This window comes from Meriones unguiculatus, chromosome 15 (assembly GCF_030254825.1).
Source record: "Meriones unguiculatus strain TT.TT164.6M chromosome 15, Bangor_MerUng_6.1, whole genome shotgun sequence".
Taxonomy (NCBI): Eukaryota; Metazoa; Chordata; class Mammalia; order Rodentia; family Muridae; genus Meriones; species Meriones unguiculatus.
The window spans coordinates 49836494-49850820 of NC_083362.1; the positions used below are offsets into that span (position 1 = coordinate 49836494).

At 37.9% G+C, this 14327-nt stretch overlaps 1 protein-coding gene across 1 annotated transcript in view; it reads left to right on the plus strand.

Annotated features, from left to right (window-relative positions):
* The window catches only part of Pard3b (par-3 family cell polarity regulator beta), a 948430-nt gene that overhangs the window by 518819 nt on the left and 415284 nt on the right, over positions 1 to 14327 (plus strand). The window lies entirely within an intron of this gene.

The window sequence follows — 14327 nt, forward strand, 5'->3', positions numbered from 1 at the left end:
TAGGATTAAAGGTGTATACCACTAAAAGCTCATGTTTCTGGATTAGGCAGTTTAATTTCTTCTTATCTAGAATTTGGTTTGGTTTGGTTGGTTGATTGGTTTTTGAGACAGGATTTCTCTGTGTATCCCTGGTTGACCTCAAACTCAGAGATCAACCTGCCTCTGTCCTCTGACTAGGATTAAAGTTGTGTGGCTACACTGCCTGGATTTAGTTTTTTGAGTTCTTTATAGTCTCAATCCTTTGTTAGATGTATAGTGAGCAAAGGTTTTCTCTATTCTGTAACTATCTGTTCACTCATTTCTTTTACAAGGGCTCTTCAATTTCAAGCTGAATGACCTAAGTTTGATCTCTGGGTCCCTTAGGGTGGAAAGAAAGAACCGGTTTCTGCAGGATGCTCTGTTGCCTCCACAGGTGCTGTAGTGCCGGCCCCTCCCTCCCACAATCTAATAAAAATTTAGGAGGACCTAAATTTAAACATACACACCTATAAGTACTTGTAGTTTTCTCTGCGATACCAAAAATATATATTGGAGAAAAGATATTTTCAATAAAAAAAAAATACTTGGAAAACTGGATAACTTCACTGTAGAAAAGTGAAAATGAACCCTATCATGGTTTTTTAAATGATTCTGTTATTTATTTTGGGAGTATGGGTGTCTTGCCTATGCGAATGAATGTGCACTCCATGCCTACCTGCTGCCCACAGAGGTCAGAAGAGGGCATTGGATCTCCTGAAACTGGAGCTACAGAGAGTCATGAGCCACCGAATGGATGCTGGGAAATGAAATGAGACATCATGAAATTAAAGCTGAATTTTATGCAGATAGTTGTACACTATTAAATAACAGCTTAATATACATAGTATATGGTAACATATTTATATATGTATAGATGGAGTGTTTCACTATATAGCAAATAACTAAATAATTTATAAATTAGTCTTTGGATATGCCTCTTTTTTTATTTTGTATTGTAGTGTGCTATCTCATTCTCTTCCCACTTAACAGAAAAAAAAATTCAAGTGGCAGATAAACATATACTGCTTTCAATAAACACTATTTTCTCTGTATAACAAAAATATCACAGTCTTTCAATGTCACTCATATCTGTTTAGCAAATGGCTTCTTTTTGATACAGTTAAAATCCTGGGATAACTCCAGCATCCAGAGAGAAAAGGCTGGGATCAAGGGCAACCTCAACAAGAAAATGACTGGCGAGCTGTCTCTTACCTATTTTATTTTAACTGTTATCATATCTGAATTATGAGTCTGTTCTTTCTTTCAAGTCTAATAACTATAAAAAATGTGATGCAATGGTTTAAAATGACAAGGACTGGGAGATGCCAAATATATGAAGAATGTTGATGTGGGTCTCACAGCCACGCTGCTGCTCCAGTAGGTAAAAATAAATACATCAAAGCAACATCTAGTTTGTTTTTCAGTTTTACTTAGAACCAATATTCATTGGATGAATTCGAATTTTTAAAAAAAATTACCAAGGTGTTGATGTAGATATAGTCATGTTAATTTGTAAAATGTTATCTTCAGGGGCTTAATTTAAGGAGGGTCGTTGCCAAATAATATCCTTTGTCACAGTAATGTAGAATGGCAGATTTCCTTCATCTCATATCCAAACAGAGGCGTGCATGTGATCCGACGAGGAAAAGTAAGTGTGTCATCATCATAGAAACCTTCGTAAGCTGTTTTCTTGCATAACTCAGCCCTTCCGTGGCATCGAAGGGTAAGCAGCCATGATTATGCTAAGCATTATTGTAGCAAAGGGAGAAGGGCAATCACAATTGCTTGCAGACACCCCAAAAATATAGCTAATATTCCAAGATCCCAACTGGCCGTGGAGATAGTGGTAACAGTAATTCCTGTATACCATCAGCCTCTAAGATGGTTTTTATTTCAGAGCTGGAACTTAATGAACAGATTTAAAAAATTTCTTTGTAATGAAATGTAACTTGGTACCTAGAAAAAGAACTCAAGGAGTATTTGTCAGGGATGCTGTTTTTAGTGTTGCATTCCATCTGCTTGCCTGTAGCCATGCATTTGGTAGATATTCGTGACAGGCATGTAAGTGGTCCTTGTAGCGCCCTTCCCATCCTCAAAGACTTATATGAAAATTTATGCAATAATAAGGTTGTATTGTGCTTCAGATCCAGACAAGCCACTGAGGTGTGTTTTCAAGAACCTGACCTCCAGGTTCTCCCAGCATCCCTCAATCCCTACCTGTTTCTGGGCATGGCTGGTATACCCCGCCCTCTACCCTGAACTTTCCAGTCCAGTCCGGAGGCAGAGGCTTCCCCTCCCCCTTCACTGCATCATCCAGACATTTTGGTTTCTTTATCTCATTCTCTTTGTATGTCTCTTCTCTCTCCTCGCTCTCTCCTTTCTGCATTTCTCCTCTCTCTCTCTTCTCTGTAGGCACACATTTCTGTCTCTCCCCTTCATGGTGACTTCCCTGGCCTGGTTCATTGGTCCCAGTGAACCCACAGAGAGCTGCTCCTAATAAATCTGCATTTGTAAACTTTAACTTTACTTTGAATTAGCTTGTTTTACAGCTGCACCAATAATCTATCAGTTGTGTGATTAGTGCTATACTCTAGTTACAAATAAAATGCTGTGACAACTTAGGTGAACACTGGACCACAGAGAGACTGCAATTAAGATGGGCTTTGGTGGGTCTAAGCTGGTAGGAAGTTGACAAAATTCAGTGAGGAGAGAGCATGTATTTCAGGCATGGCCAATCTCGCGTAAAACTTAAGAGAAGACATTTGTGAATGATTTCTAGCTTAAAAATCAAGTCAGAAAGTTCAGTTTAGAAATGTTAAAAAGCTGTTTTTATAGATAAGATACAAGATATAGCTGTCACATTCTATGCCCTCTGATACCATTATTTCAAAGGGGCAGTGTGGCAAAGAAATGTCAACAGAATTGATAAAATAATCCCACAACAAATATGTATTAGTTGCATCCTCTCCCAGACACTAAATGGATTAAAAGTTTGAATTAAATATAATCTCTGTCCTCAATGAGATCACAGTGGTATAGCAGAGTTAGGGTGGGCAACACGGCAAATAGTTACAAGAGTAGGAATAAATTGATGAGGATCATAGGATTGAGAAAAGAAAGCAAAATGGGAACTGGGAGAATGGGATTTCTCTACTGATGAGACTCAGTCGAGATGCTGAGACAGGCAGTACTTGGAAAGAAGCATAAAAGACCTTTATTCTATCACATTCTCACAGCCAAGTTCTTCTTAGCTGAAAATGCTTACTTTTCTGTGCTAAATATGACATATCATAAAACCTGTAGGTCTATTCCATCAAAGGAAGCACTTGACTAAAAACATACATTCACTAATCATGCTTAGGTAAAGCTTCATTTTAAGTGCATAAGAGGTTCAGATCACATTGTTTTGAGTTACTTTTAAAAGCCAAACTCCTTAGGTTTAAACTCAGTTGAAATAGTTCCTATCTAGCCTGCGAACAGTTTTGCCTGTGTTGGAAAATGCAGTTGTATGGAAGAAAGGAGCCCCGCTCAACCTCCATTTAGCAAAATATGATTGGAAGTGTCCTGAACTTTTAAAATAGTCACATTTACTCACTTATGTTACAAGCAATAAAAATTTGTTCCCTCGCCCTTGTCTCACTTTTATACACATATAACAGCAAGAGGAGGAGACTTTAGAAGTAGAGTACGGAGGGAAAAGATTACAAAGTGAAAGGCAATGTCAGCAGCTGAAGCTATTCAAGAGCTTCATCCTCTGACCTGTTCCCTTCAGGAACATTAAGGACTTGGAAGGAGTTCACCTCCCATTAGGCTACATATTTCTTCATCATCAGAACATACGACAGGCCCACAGGCCCACAAGTCCATCATGTCCAGTCACAGTGTCAGTAGTTTGGAGGCCAGCATACAGTGTACTGGAGCCCAGCCTGTACTAATTAGGCTCCAGCCAACCTGTAGAAACATCAGCTCTAAGAATGCAGTTTACTGTGTGACCACACACGTTAGGGATGGCTTTGGCGATACAGTATTTTTGAAGCAATGGCTGACTTGCTTTCTCTCACGAATTAGTTCTGGGTAGATTCCCTTCTACCGTCAATTTCTCCGTCAAGTAATGAACAATAGGAAGAGGTATTCACATTTTAATTTGGATGAATTTTCATCATCTATAGGACATAAATGACTTTTTATTTTATAGTAACTTTATCCAACAATTAATTTAAACGGAGTAATTGATTTAATTATTAAGATAAAAGGCAAATTATATGTCTGTCTGCAAATGGCATATTACATATACTAAGAACATTTTCATTACAATAGTAAACATCACTATGAATTTAAAATGGTTGTTACCCACTGAGATTCCTCCATCCCTCTTTGGAATTTAGAATTATTTATCATTAGTATCAGACTAACAGTTTCCAGCTGGAATCGCATTAGATAGAACTCAGACAACAGAGAAAAACACGGGGTACAAATGGCCACGTTTTTATCATTTATTTTGTTTTACAACCCTAAACCGGTTGGCAAAAACTCCATTTCCCTACTCCTCCTCAAATATTCCCTTTTTTCTTTATTTTTGATAACTTAAATTATCAAACTGTTCCCCTTTGAAGGGCATGCTAGCACTGTTACTACATTGGGTTATAATTAATGAGCATTAGTTTGTGACCTAAAAAATGAGTATTTACTGGGTCTGTTGCAGAAAAATCACAAAGTGAGATCAGTTCTCCCTTGAAAATAGTTGGGTTGGGAAAAAGACTATATTATCCTTCTTAAGAGCCGTCGTCTCCTAAATAATAGTGCATGTGCTAGGAAGTCACAGAGATTTGCCAGCTTCTACCTCCTGAGTACCGGGATCAAAGGCGTCCACCTTCACAGCCAGCTTTCTAATCTACTTTTATAACATGAAAGAGTAAACACTAAACAGAATGACCTATTATTTCCCCATATCAACAAGGGCAGGTTCTAATAAAAAAGGAATCTAGCTATCTGAATTCTAATATATATTAGAATATATACATATTTCATGACATAAAATATTACATTCATTTGATTTTATTAGTCATTTTAAAAAAATAAAACAAGTATTATAAATGTTCTTCTTAATGGTATGCTGTCTGAGGTTCTAATGTCTTACGTTGATTTTTCAGATTCATTTAAGACGAGATCTCTGTAGTTGTTTTGGTTTCTCTGAAACAGGGTCTCATGTAGTCCAGGCTAGTCTGGAAGCTGCTATTTGATTTAGAATCCTTCGGCCCCCACAGCCCAAGCACTGGGATTACACGTGTAGAAATATTTATCTAATCCATCTAACTTGGTGGTTGTTGTAAGCTCTATCCCAGCATTGCATTAAAGCTAATTTTATACAGCACAGGCAGTGAATAATGTCCATTTTTCTGACATTTGTTCCTGAATACCAGTTTAACCTCCTACTACCAAAACCTGTTTTGTTTGTTTGTTTTTATTTTGTTTTATAACACATTGTGCAGATAGCAACTCTTGCTTTTGAGAGTTTGCTCCTCTAACCCGGTTTTAGTGGGAGGAGACATACTTTAACAAATAAGAAAAAAAATCCTCAAATATGAATAATTTCTATAGTTTTTTTCATCCATGTCAGTGGTTAAAATTTAACTAATATGGATAAGTATGAAATTTGGGAGATCACAATAAAGACATAAATTTAAAATAGACACTGTTGAGCTAACTATAATCTACATTTGTGTTTTATCCTTTTATTGAAAGTACATGTGAGCATTGCCTACATTTTGCTATCTGGAGCCTTTCTCCTAGTTATGCTAACACTGACTCAACTTGTTTCTTTTTTACGCTTGATAACATGGCATTAAAATTTCTGCTAATTCTAGGCAATTCAGCACAGAATTTAGAGCCATGAAAACACACACATAAGGAACATTATACAGAAAGAATAGGTTGTATCTCTCTATATGTATGTTCACATATATGCATGCAATATCAATTAGTGGGAAGAAAGAGGCCATGAATTTGATGGAAAGCATGGAGGGAAATGTAGGAGGATGGGGAGGGAGGAAAAGGAAGGGAGAGACTCATAATATAATCTAAAAAAAAATGGAAAAAATGAACAGAACAAACAAAAGCGGATCATCGCCATATCACTGATTCTTTGTAGAAATGTGTACATTACCCAGAGGTAAAAACACTTTTAAAGTATTTTTCATTTGCCCATGTGTGTGAGGATCTCCAAGTGTTCTGCTGATTTCTATCTGTGCATTGACAGATACAGTACAAAGAAACATCATTTGCCATTTGTTAAAATGACATCCTTAGGTTACAATTTACCTTGTTTTGTGCCTGCTCATCTCACATCCTTTCCATTTCTTTATTCTTTGAAAAGACAATCAAAAATAAAATGTCCCCCTGCTGTGGAGAAGAACCTCTGATCCCCCTGTAGGAGGATACTCACATTCTGAGTTCTATATAATCCAATTGACCAAAAACCTTTCATGCTTAAAATAGCGACCTAAGGCTTTTTTCAGAAGATTAATAATAATAAAAAAAATGTCAGAAGATTAAGTGTCTTGCAGGTGTCCTATTCCTTCACTGTCATGAAAATTTGTTTATTATTATAAAGCTTTCATCCCTTAAATTCCTGAAAATTTACTTAGGCCAAAGTTAACAATGGTTAAGTTTATTATAAAACATTCTGGCAGAAACGCCAGGTATGGCCTTTTGCTTTATATACAAAAACTATGTTCATTCTTTTCTTTAAACCCTTTGTCTGAGTTTTTGTAACTGACAGAATGATTGCATGTGAAACATAATTCTTGCATAAAGTAAGCTGCTTACAACACAGGCTAATTACACATCTGGGAGGCAAGGCAAAGACATCCACAGTTTTCTCCTGCTGAGCCCCAAGCACAGCATTTAATGAAATGAGGACCATAAAAGGTTCAGCATGCATGCTTTCAGGTCTGACCTGGGCTTCTGGGAAATTGAGCATTGGCCCTGTGGGCTGCTGCGTTCCCCCAGGATTTGAAAGGCTGGGTTATTACCACTTGCATGCGTGAATCAAGCACTACTTTGCAATATAGGACATTTGCGAGTCTGGAGATGGCCCCATTTGGAACACTCTCAAACTAATAACATGGATGCCTCTCTGCCCATCCATCTTCCTGCTGCTCTTTCTTCCTCTCACACTAAGAGATTACTTTGGGTGTTTGTTTTATAGAGGTGGTTAGTATGTACAGAAAGGTCTATGCAGACAGTTCTGGTTCCTATTTCCTGTTTTACCCTTCCTCTTCATATAGCAAAAAATGAAAGAAAGAAGCTTCCATATTGCTCAATAAGGTTTTGGCCAATTATGTGCTACATTTGTAAACTGGCCATTTTGCATCATATGGTGTTAAGTACATAGTAAATGCTTGGGAGAAAGTTATCAAATGGCTATAGTTTGTGAAGTGTAGCTCTTGTCATTCATGCCAGAGTATCCCTGGCTCTTCTCTGAATTGCAACTGCAACAGGTTATTCATTGTGTCTGTATATCTCTGCTGTCCTGTTTCCATTTTACGTGTACTCTGATATGTTACATATGTCATTTTATATGATGTAGTGTATGTGAATAATATTACAGAGAATAAAAAATTAGATAGAGAAGTAACTGCGTTCAAGGAATAACACATGTACCATCTTATATAGCCATTCAGTATGATATGTGTATCATCCTGTGCACATGATATGCTGTGGCTCCACATTCCCTGAGAGGTCGCCAGGCACCAAGCCAGAAGCGTGTGCTTCCCTGCCTGAAGGGTGGAAAAGGGTGAATCATGGTGTCTCACTTCCACTTCCCTCAGGAATGCTGGGCTCCTGGCAGGGAAGGTGGAGCATGGAAAGAGGTCCGTGCCACAGAATTTCAAGCTCAGCCTTGAGGATTTAGCTCGGTGATAGAGCACTTGCCTAGCAAAAGAAGGACCCTGGGTTTGGTCCTCAGCACTGGAAAAAAAATAACTAAAAAGAAAGATATCAAGTCCAGGCAGGATGTTGGGAAAGATTTTCTCCACACTGTTACAATTCTTTTTAGTTAAACAGTGGCTCTAGCTGGAAAGCAGTTCCGGTGCCGAGCCAAATGGTGGTGGCAGGGAGCTCAGGGCCCTGAGACCAAGTCAAGACAAACTCATAGAATGACTGCTTCGGGAACAGCTGACAGCTCCCTACCTCACATGGCTGTGTGGGCAAGTGGAGCAGGGGGAAAGATGGCAGCAGAGATCCACGCTGACTCTCCAATAAATGGTGGATGCCCATGAAACCAGGGCAGCTTCTACAATAGTCTTATGGCGGCAGCCTAGCCGGCAGTCAAGTCCAGGGGTCCAACAATGAATTCTTCTGGGGAAAATGGGGCCCTTATTTCCCACAGGGTTACAGCTCAGAATAAACAAACTCAGACAATCTTTGGCGAAGTAGATGGTGTGCTCGAAAGTGTGTTTATTTCAGGTGAAACCGGGAGCTTTAAACCTTGGACAGTGGGGAGGGTTTTTGGTGAGGTCATTTCCTTGGCTGGGACCAGGACGATGGTGATGCTGTATTTACATGGGGGAAAGATAACAGGTGATAAGATCATGTGACTGACCACCTGTACCCACCTTGGGGTTGTGTGATGTGCTCCTGAGGTAGGTAGGCACAGAAACTGGGAGAGAGCTTTGTGCCACACTCTCTGTTCTTAGGATGAGATTTTAAGTCTCAAGTTTGAGATTTCTGGGGTTTGAACATGCTCCATCTCCCTAGTTCCACGCCCATTCGCCTGGAGGTCCACAAGCCTCCGCTATGTGCTAATGTGTGGGAAAATTGATGACATTGTGTCCAAAGGCCTCTACTGACAAACTGTAAGAAATAATGAGGAAGCAAATTAAAAGTGTGATTCACAAGCATCTCTTACTACACCAGTATCTTGAAGATAATTTGGGCAAAAGAAGAAAAAAGGCCAGGGTTATAATGGGTGTAATAAGACATTAAAATAACTTATAAAATTGGTTTAAACTTTATTCTCCATTTGCTTTTGCATTTGCCTTTGTTTCTTTCTTTCTTTAATAAAAACAATGTCCCTATATACATGGGTGCAGTAATTTTCAAAATAAAAACTGTAATACATTATTGGGTTATGGATTCAATCTAGTAGATTGTAATCAAATTTAAAATAAAAAGCACCAAGGTTTAATAGAAAATACCAGAACGAGTTGTACTCTTGGCAAGTATTGTCTCATAAAACTTTCTGTGCGTGTGTGTGTGTGTGTGAGTATGCATATTTACAAGTAAATGGATGCGTGTAGATAGATGAATAGATAGAATAATATAGATAATAGAATAATATTAGATAGATAATATAGATAGGTAATAGAACAATATAGATAGATGAATACATAGACTAATATAGCTTTGGATACTGGGCCTCAGTGCTTCCAAAACTTTGGAAAAGGTACCACGAATATTGCTCTTAGTGAAGGTCTTTTGCAGTCTGAGGTAACTAATTTAAAACTGTGAACGCATACACACAATATGTACATACTATATATGCTAGGGAGAATCAAATAATGCATATACTAGATCTAAGGAAGTGTGTTATATATAGTTTCCAAGTAGGATATGGATGTATGCATATATATTCACCTGTGTGTGTCGATGTACATACATGCCATTCAAAGCATCTCTTCCATTTCCACAGTTAGCAGTATAATGATATACAAATATTCTTACAGCGTTATACATTCTTTCTAAGACTTTTACAGTAATTCAGTCATATTGGAAAAACATAGGGTGAAAAGAAAATAGCAGTGCCCCGGTGGCAGTCAATAATCTGTTCTGTTGAAAGTAGACAAGGTAAAAATTTTGCTTCCAGCAAGACAAATTGGGGCATGGGCAGCAGATGACATGGTGTCTGCATATATGCTGCAGAATGTATGTGACGCAATTGAAGCTGCCCCACCCAAAGTTTTGCTCCAAGTTTTATGTCAATATTGTTTTATACAATTATATATATATATAATTGTATATATATGTATATATATATATATATGTATATATATAGTACAAAGTAGCAAACATGTTAGTAGAGTGTGGGCTATACATGATAGTCACATGTTTTGGTCTTATGTTCTTGCATGTGTAAATGCAGTATTTAGGAGTTGTACTACCTGCAGTAGTTCATTTTAGTGAAATCTTGCCTGTGAGCCTGTGGACTGAAGAGCTGCCCAGTTTGCAGGGTGTCCACAGTCTTGAGACTTGGGAACATGTTAGAAATAGCAATGCGGCCAGCAACTTCCGTTATGCTTCCTAGATCAAGGCGTTTTTAAATTTGGCTGCACTTGGTAATATTAATTTAAGGCTAGTGCTTTCTCACCTGGATGTAGTTTGATCCTAAATGACAGTTGGCAATGCTTGAGACGTTCGTCATTGTCACAGCTGTTGTGGGAACACTACTAACGCTCTAAGGGTGTGGTTAACTACACCTTATAGGACAGTCCCACACAGCACACATGTCAGTTGTGCCAAGGTTGGGAGGAGGCCCAAGCTGAGGATTCTATATGACTAGCGATGAGTAGGTACTGGGATGTTGGGTTTACACATTCATGATGGGGCATTTTGAATATCCAGCCCATCCCAGCCCTGGGAATATTTGAGAACATTGTTTTCAAAGATTTGACCTCAACTAACAAGCTTTAAAAAAAAAATAATGAGAAGGCAAATTAAAAGGGTGGTTCACAACCATTCCTTACCACACCCATATTTTTTGATAGAGAGTTGCACCTTCTATAGGAGGAAAAGATGGGGATCCTCCTGACACATGCAAGAGAGACTCTTGCTAAAAAAAAAAACAAAAAAAAAAAAACAAAAAAAAAAAACAAAAAAAAAACAAAAAAAAAAAAACAAGACAGCGAGAGAGGGAGCATACGCAGTCTGGATGCAACATTGTCTTTAGGTTGGTCCCATCTCTGGTGTCCTTCATGGAGGTACTGGCAAGTACTTTATAGACCATCTCATCTACTGCAGAACATTGCCCGACAAGGTCTAAGTTTAATTTTCAGAGTTGCTGTTCGAACCAGGATTATTGGTATGACACATTCAGTATATTGATTTTTTTTCTTTGAACATTCAGGAAAGAACATTTATTTCTAAGAGAGGAAATGGCTGTGTTAACTACTTTAATGGCTTCCTTCACCATTGGGAATTTGCCATTATTAGAAACCACTAATTATGGTTTGAGTCCGTTACAGCCTAACAAAGATGTGAAGCCTATCTGTAGTGGCTAGAGAATATAAATTGCATATCATGTTACTTTCCTTAAAGGAATTTATCTTGAACTGTCCTGTGACTATATCATGCTATGGTGGGTCAGAAATCTGGAACACAAGGCTGTGTAGTGGCAGAGCAGTTAAGAATTAGGCTGCCAGTCATGCTACTCACACTTGTAATCCAAATTTATAATCCCAGCTCTCATGAGACAGAGGCAGGAAGATTGGCATGAGTTTGACGCTTGCCCGGGCTGTGGAACGAGAGCCCATCATTTCAAAAAGAGAAGAGAAAAGAAAGAGATAAAAAGAAAATAGAAACAAAAAGATTAAAAAGAGGCCAGATCAAACTCTAAAGCAGAAGGCAAAATACAGATTGCCAGAGGGCGAGAGGACTGGAAAAGTATTGGTCAAAAGGTACAAAGTTTCAGTTTTTACAGGAGTGGATGGTGAATGTAACTCAAAACAATGTATGGTATTCTTCAAATTCATTGGGAACAATGTTGTTACTCCCACTCCCCCAAAAATAGGTATCTGAGGTGATGCTTAATGTTGATAAGTTTAATGTTTATGTGCACACGTGTGTGTTATGTGGTAGATAGCCGTATGTGCACATAGGAGTGTTAAGATCCTGATAAGGATCCCTCACTGGTGCCCTTTGCTTGGATCGCAAGGACATTTCCATCTGAACCATCTGCCCAGCCTTGTGTACATATTTTAATGTGTCTACTAGCATCTGCCATTTGATAATAAATTTACAGCCTAGTTCACATCATCATTAATCATATATCACAGGCAAATCTCAGTGCTTTCCCTAAAACGACCATAGGATATTAGACAACGTAGACATGTAAGAAACAGCTCTTGACCTTTCCCTAAAAATAAATAGGAGTCTGAGCCAAGAGTCACGCTGCCTGGGTGTTGCCAAGCTTCTGTGTTTACAAGCCTTGTGATCTGTTAGCACAGTGCCTGGCTGCTATGCGCCATGATCCCTTCTTCTGTAAAACAGTCCTGATGATAAATAAACCTGTAGGGTCACTGTGAAGCCAAGTGCTCTCCATGTGAAGGTTCTTGTAGTGGCTCAGCTCTGTTGTCATTAGCCCTAGTTGGTTGTTTTTACTGTGTTTCTGGCTCTCCCATGTCAGGAACTTAACTTTGAAATGAAAAGGGAACCATAACTCCACATGATCTCTATTTTGTTTTCACACTTACATGACAAATTAAAGGTGTTAGAGTAAAAACAATAATGAGTGTCAATCTTACTAATCAAATACAGTTGTCAAATGAAAACTCCTTGATCCTAAAATGAGTGGTTTGGAGGTATAGTCGTACACCACATGGTATTATAAGCTGTTTTTGGTTTGTGTAAGGACACTATACACCTGCCATACAAAGTCATTGATCCCAGGAGTGTATTTATTAACTCCTAGCACAATTCTCAAACAATATATGGCTGTATTTCTAAAACAGAGTTAGTTATTTCTTTTTATCATTTTCTGTAAGTAATAGCCAAAGAACTTTCTAGTTTTATAACCTAAATTATTCACAACTACTGTGAGAACAATTGTCCTTTAATTTATAGTTTCGTTCTATAAAAATTTATTAGACTTAAATTAAGCCAATCCCAGAAAGGCCCAGAAACATAAATGACTAAAATGTTTTGGATTCTAAATTGAGTATATTGGAAAATACAGGTGAAGGCTAACTGTTTATCTTTACTGCTGAAGTCTGGTATTCCAGTGAGGGAAAGAAAAGAAAAAAGAAAAGAAAAGAAAAAAGAAAAGAACAACAACAAAAAAATCAACCAGGGATTGCATCTTTGACTTCAGAAATGAATTTGCTTCTTAGCTAATACAATGAGTTAGTATGTGCACACACACACACACACACACACACACACACACCCTACAACAGAATAATTATATTAAACAATGTAGTTTTATTTCTTTGAACAACCTTTTCTCAGAATCTTTCCAATAAACTTCATTTATGACAAGAGCGATTGAAAGAACTATTTCCTCACCAGTTAAATGTGGTGGTGGTTCTTGTCTTTTTCGCTAGGGGTTCAAAGTGTCAGGTCAGTGGATCTGGCTATGATCAGACCCCTTAATCCTGTTTTAATTATGGGTTCTTTGCTACTTCTGATTTTATACGAATTTGAGACTGACATCCAGACACTCCTGACGATGTTTTAAATACACAGTTTTACAGAGGAGTCACCTCAAAGTGACCTTAAGATGAGAGTCTCCACATAATTACAGAGAGGAAGTAACTGCTGGCCTAGAATGAGTGGATGGTTTTCACGAATATCTCATTTTCAAATTTTCTAGTTAAGCGCTGTGGCACTTTCACATTCCTGCAAGCTTGAAGAGGTGCAGGAGGGACACTTATGCAATTATCATGTGCATAGCACGTGCCGATTCTCACAGCTGTATATCTGAAAACCCTCTGTACCAAATATGACTACCACATATGCCTCCCAGGAGAGCTGGCCCATAGGCCTGCCTTTTGTCACCACACTCTGTCTGTTTAGAAACTAGTTTGCTAGTGGATAGGTGTCATTTGTCATAGAGGACATGAATATTTATTATGCATAATTACTTTTTATTGCAGTCTAAGAACTTATTTATTTTTAGGGTGCTCTTCTATACAAAGACATAAGCTTAAAGTGTGATTTTTTATAAGATGAAATTAAATTCAGTGGTAGACATTAAAAATACTTCTCTAACTTTAAAATATTTTTCCTGTGCTTTATGTCCTATTGACAATCTTCACCAATATTATAGTTGCCACGGTGAATAATATGTCTTAAATTATATAAGTGTAATATTTCTCCAAAATTTTCACAAATTTTATATATTAAGAGATCTGTGAGACAAAGATATTGAGAATGAATGATGTCTAAGAATCTTCTGAAACCTGACATTTGTTGAGTTTAACATCCAACCTGTTTAATTATTTAAAATATCCTGCTGGTTTTCCAAATGTCTACAGAAAGCTTAAAGTTGTACAACTTGGCCTCACAAAGTGGCCTTTCTTCTTGACCATCACCAG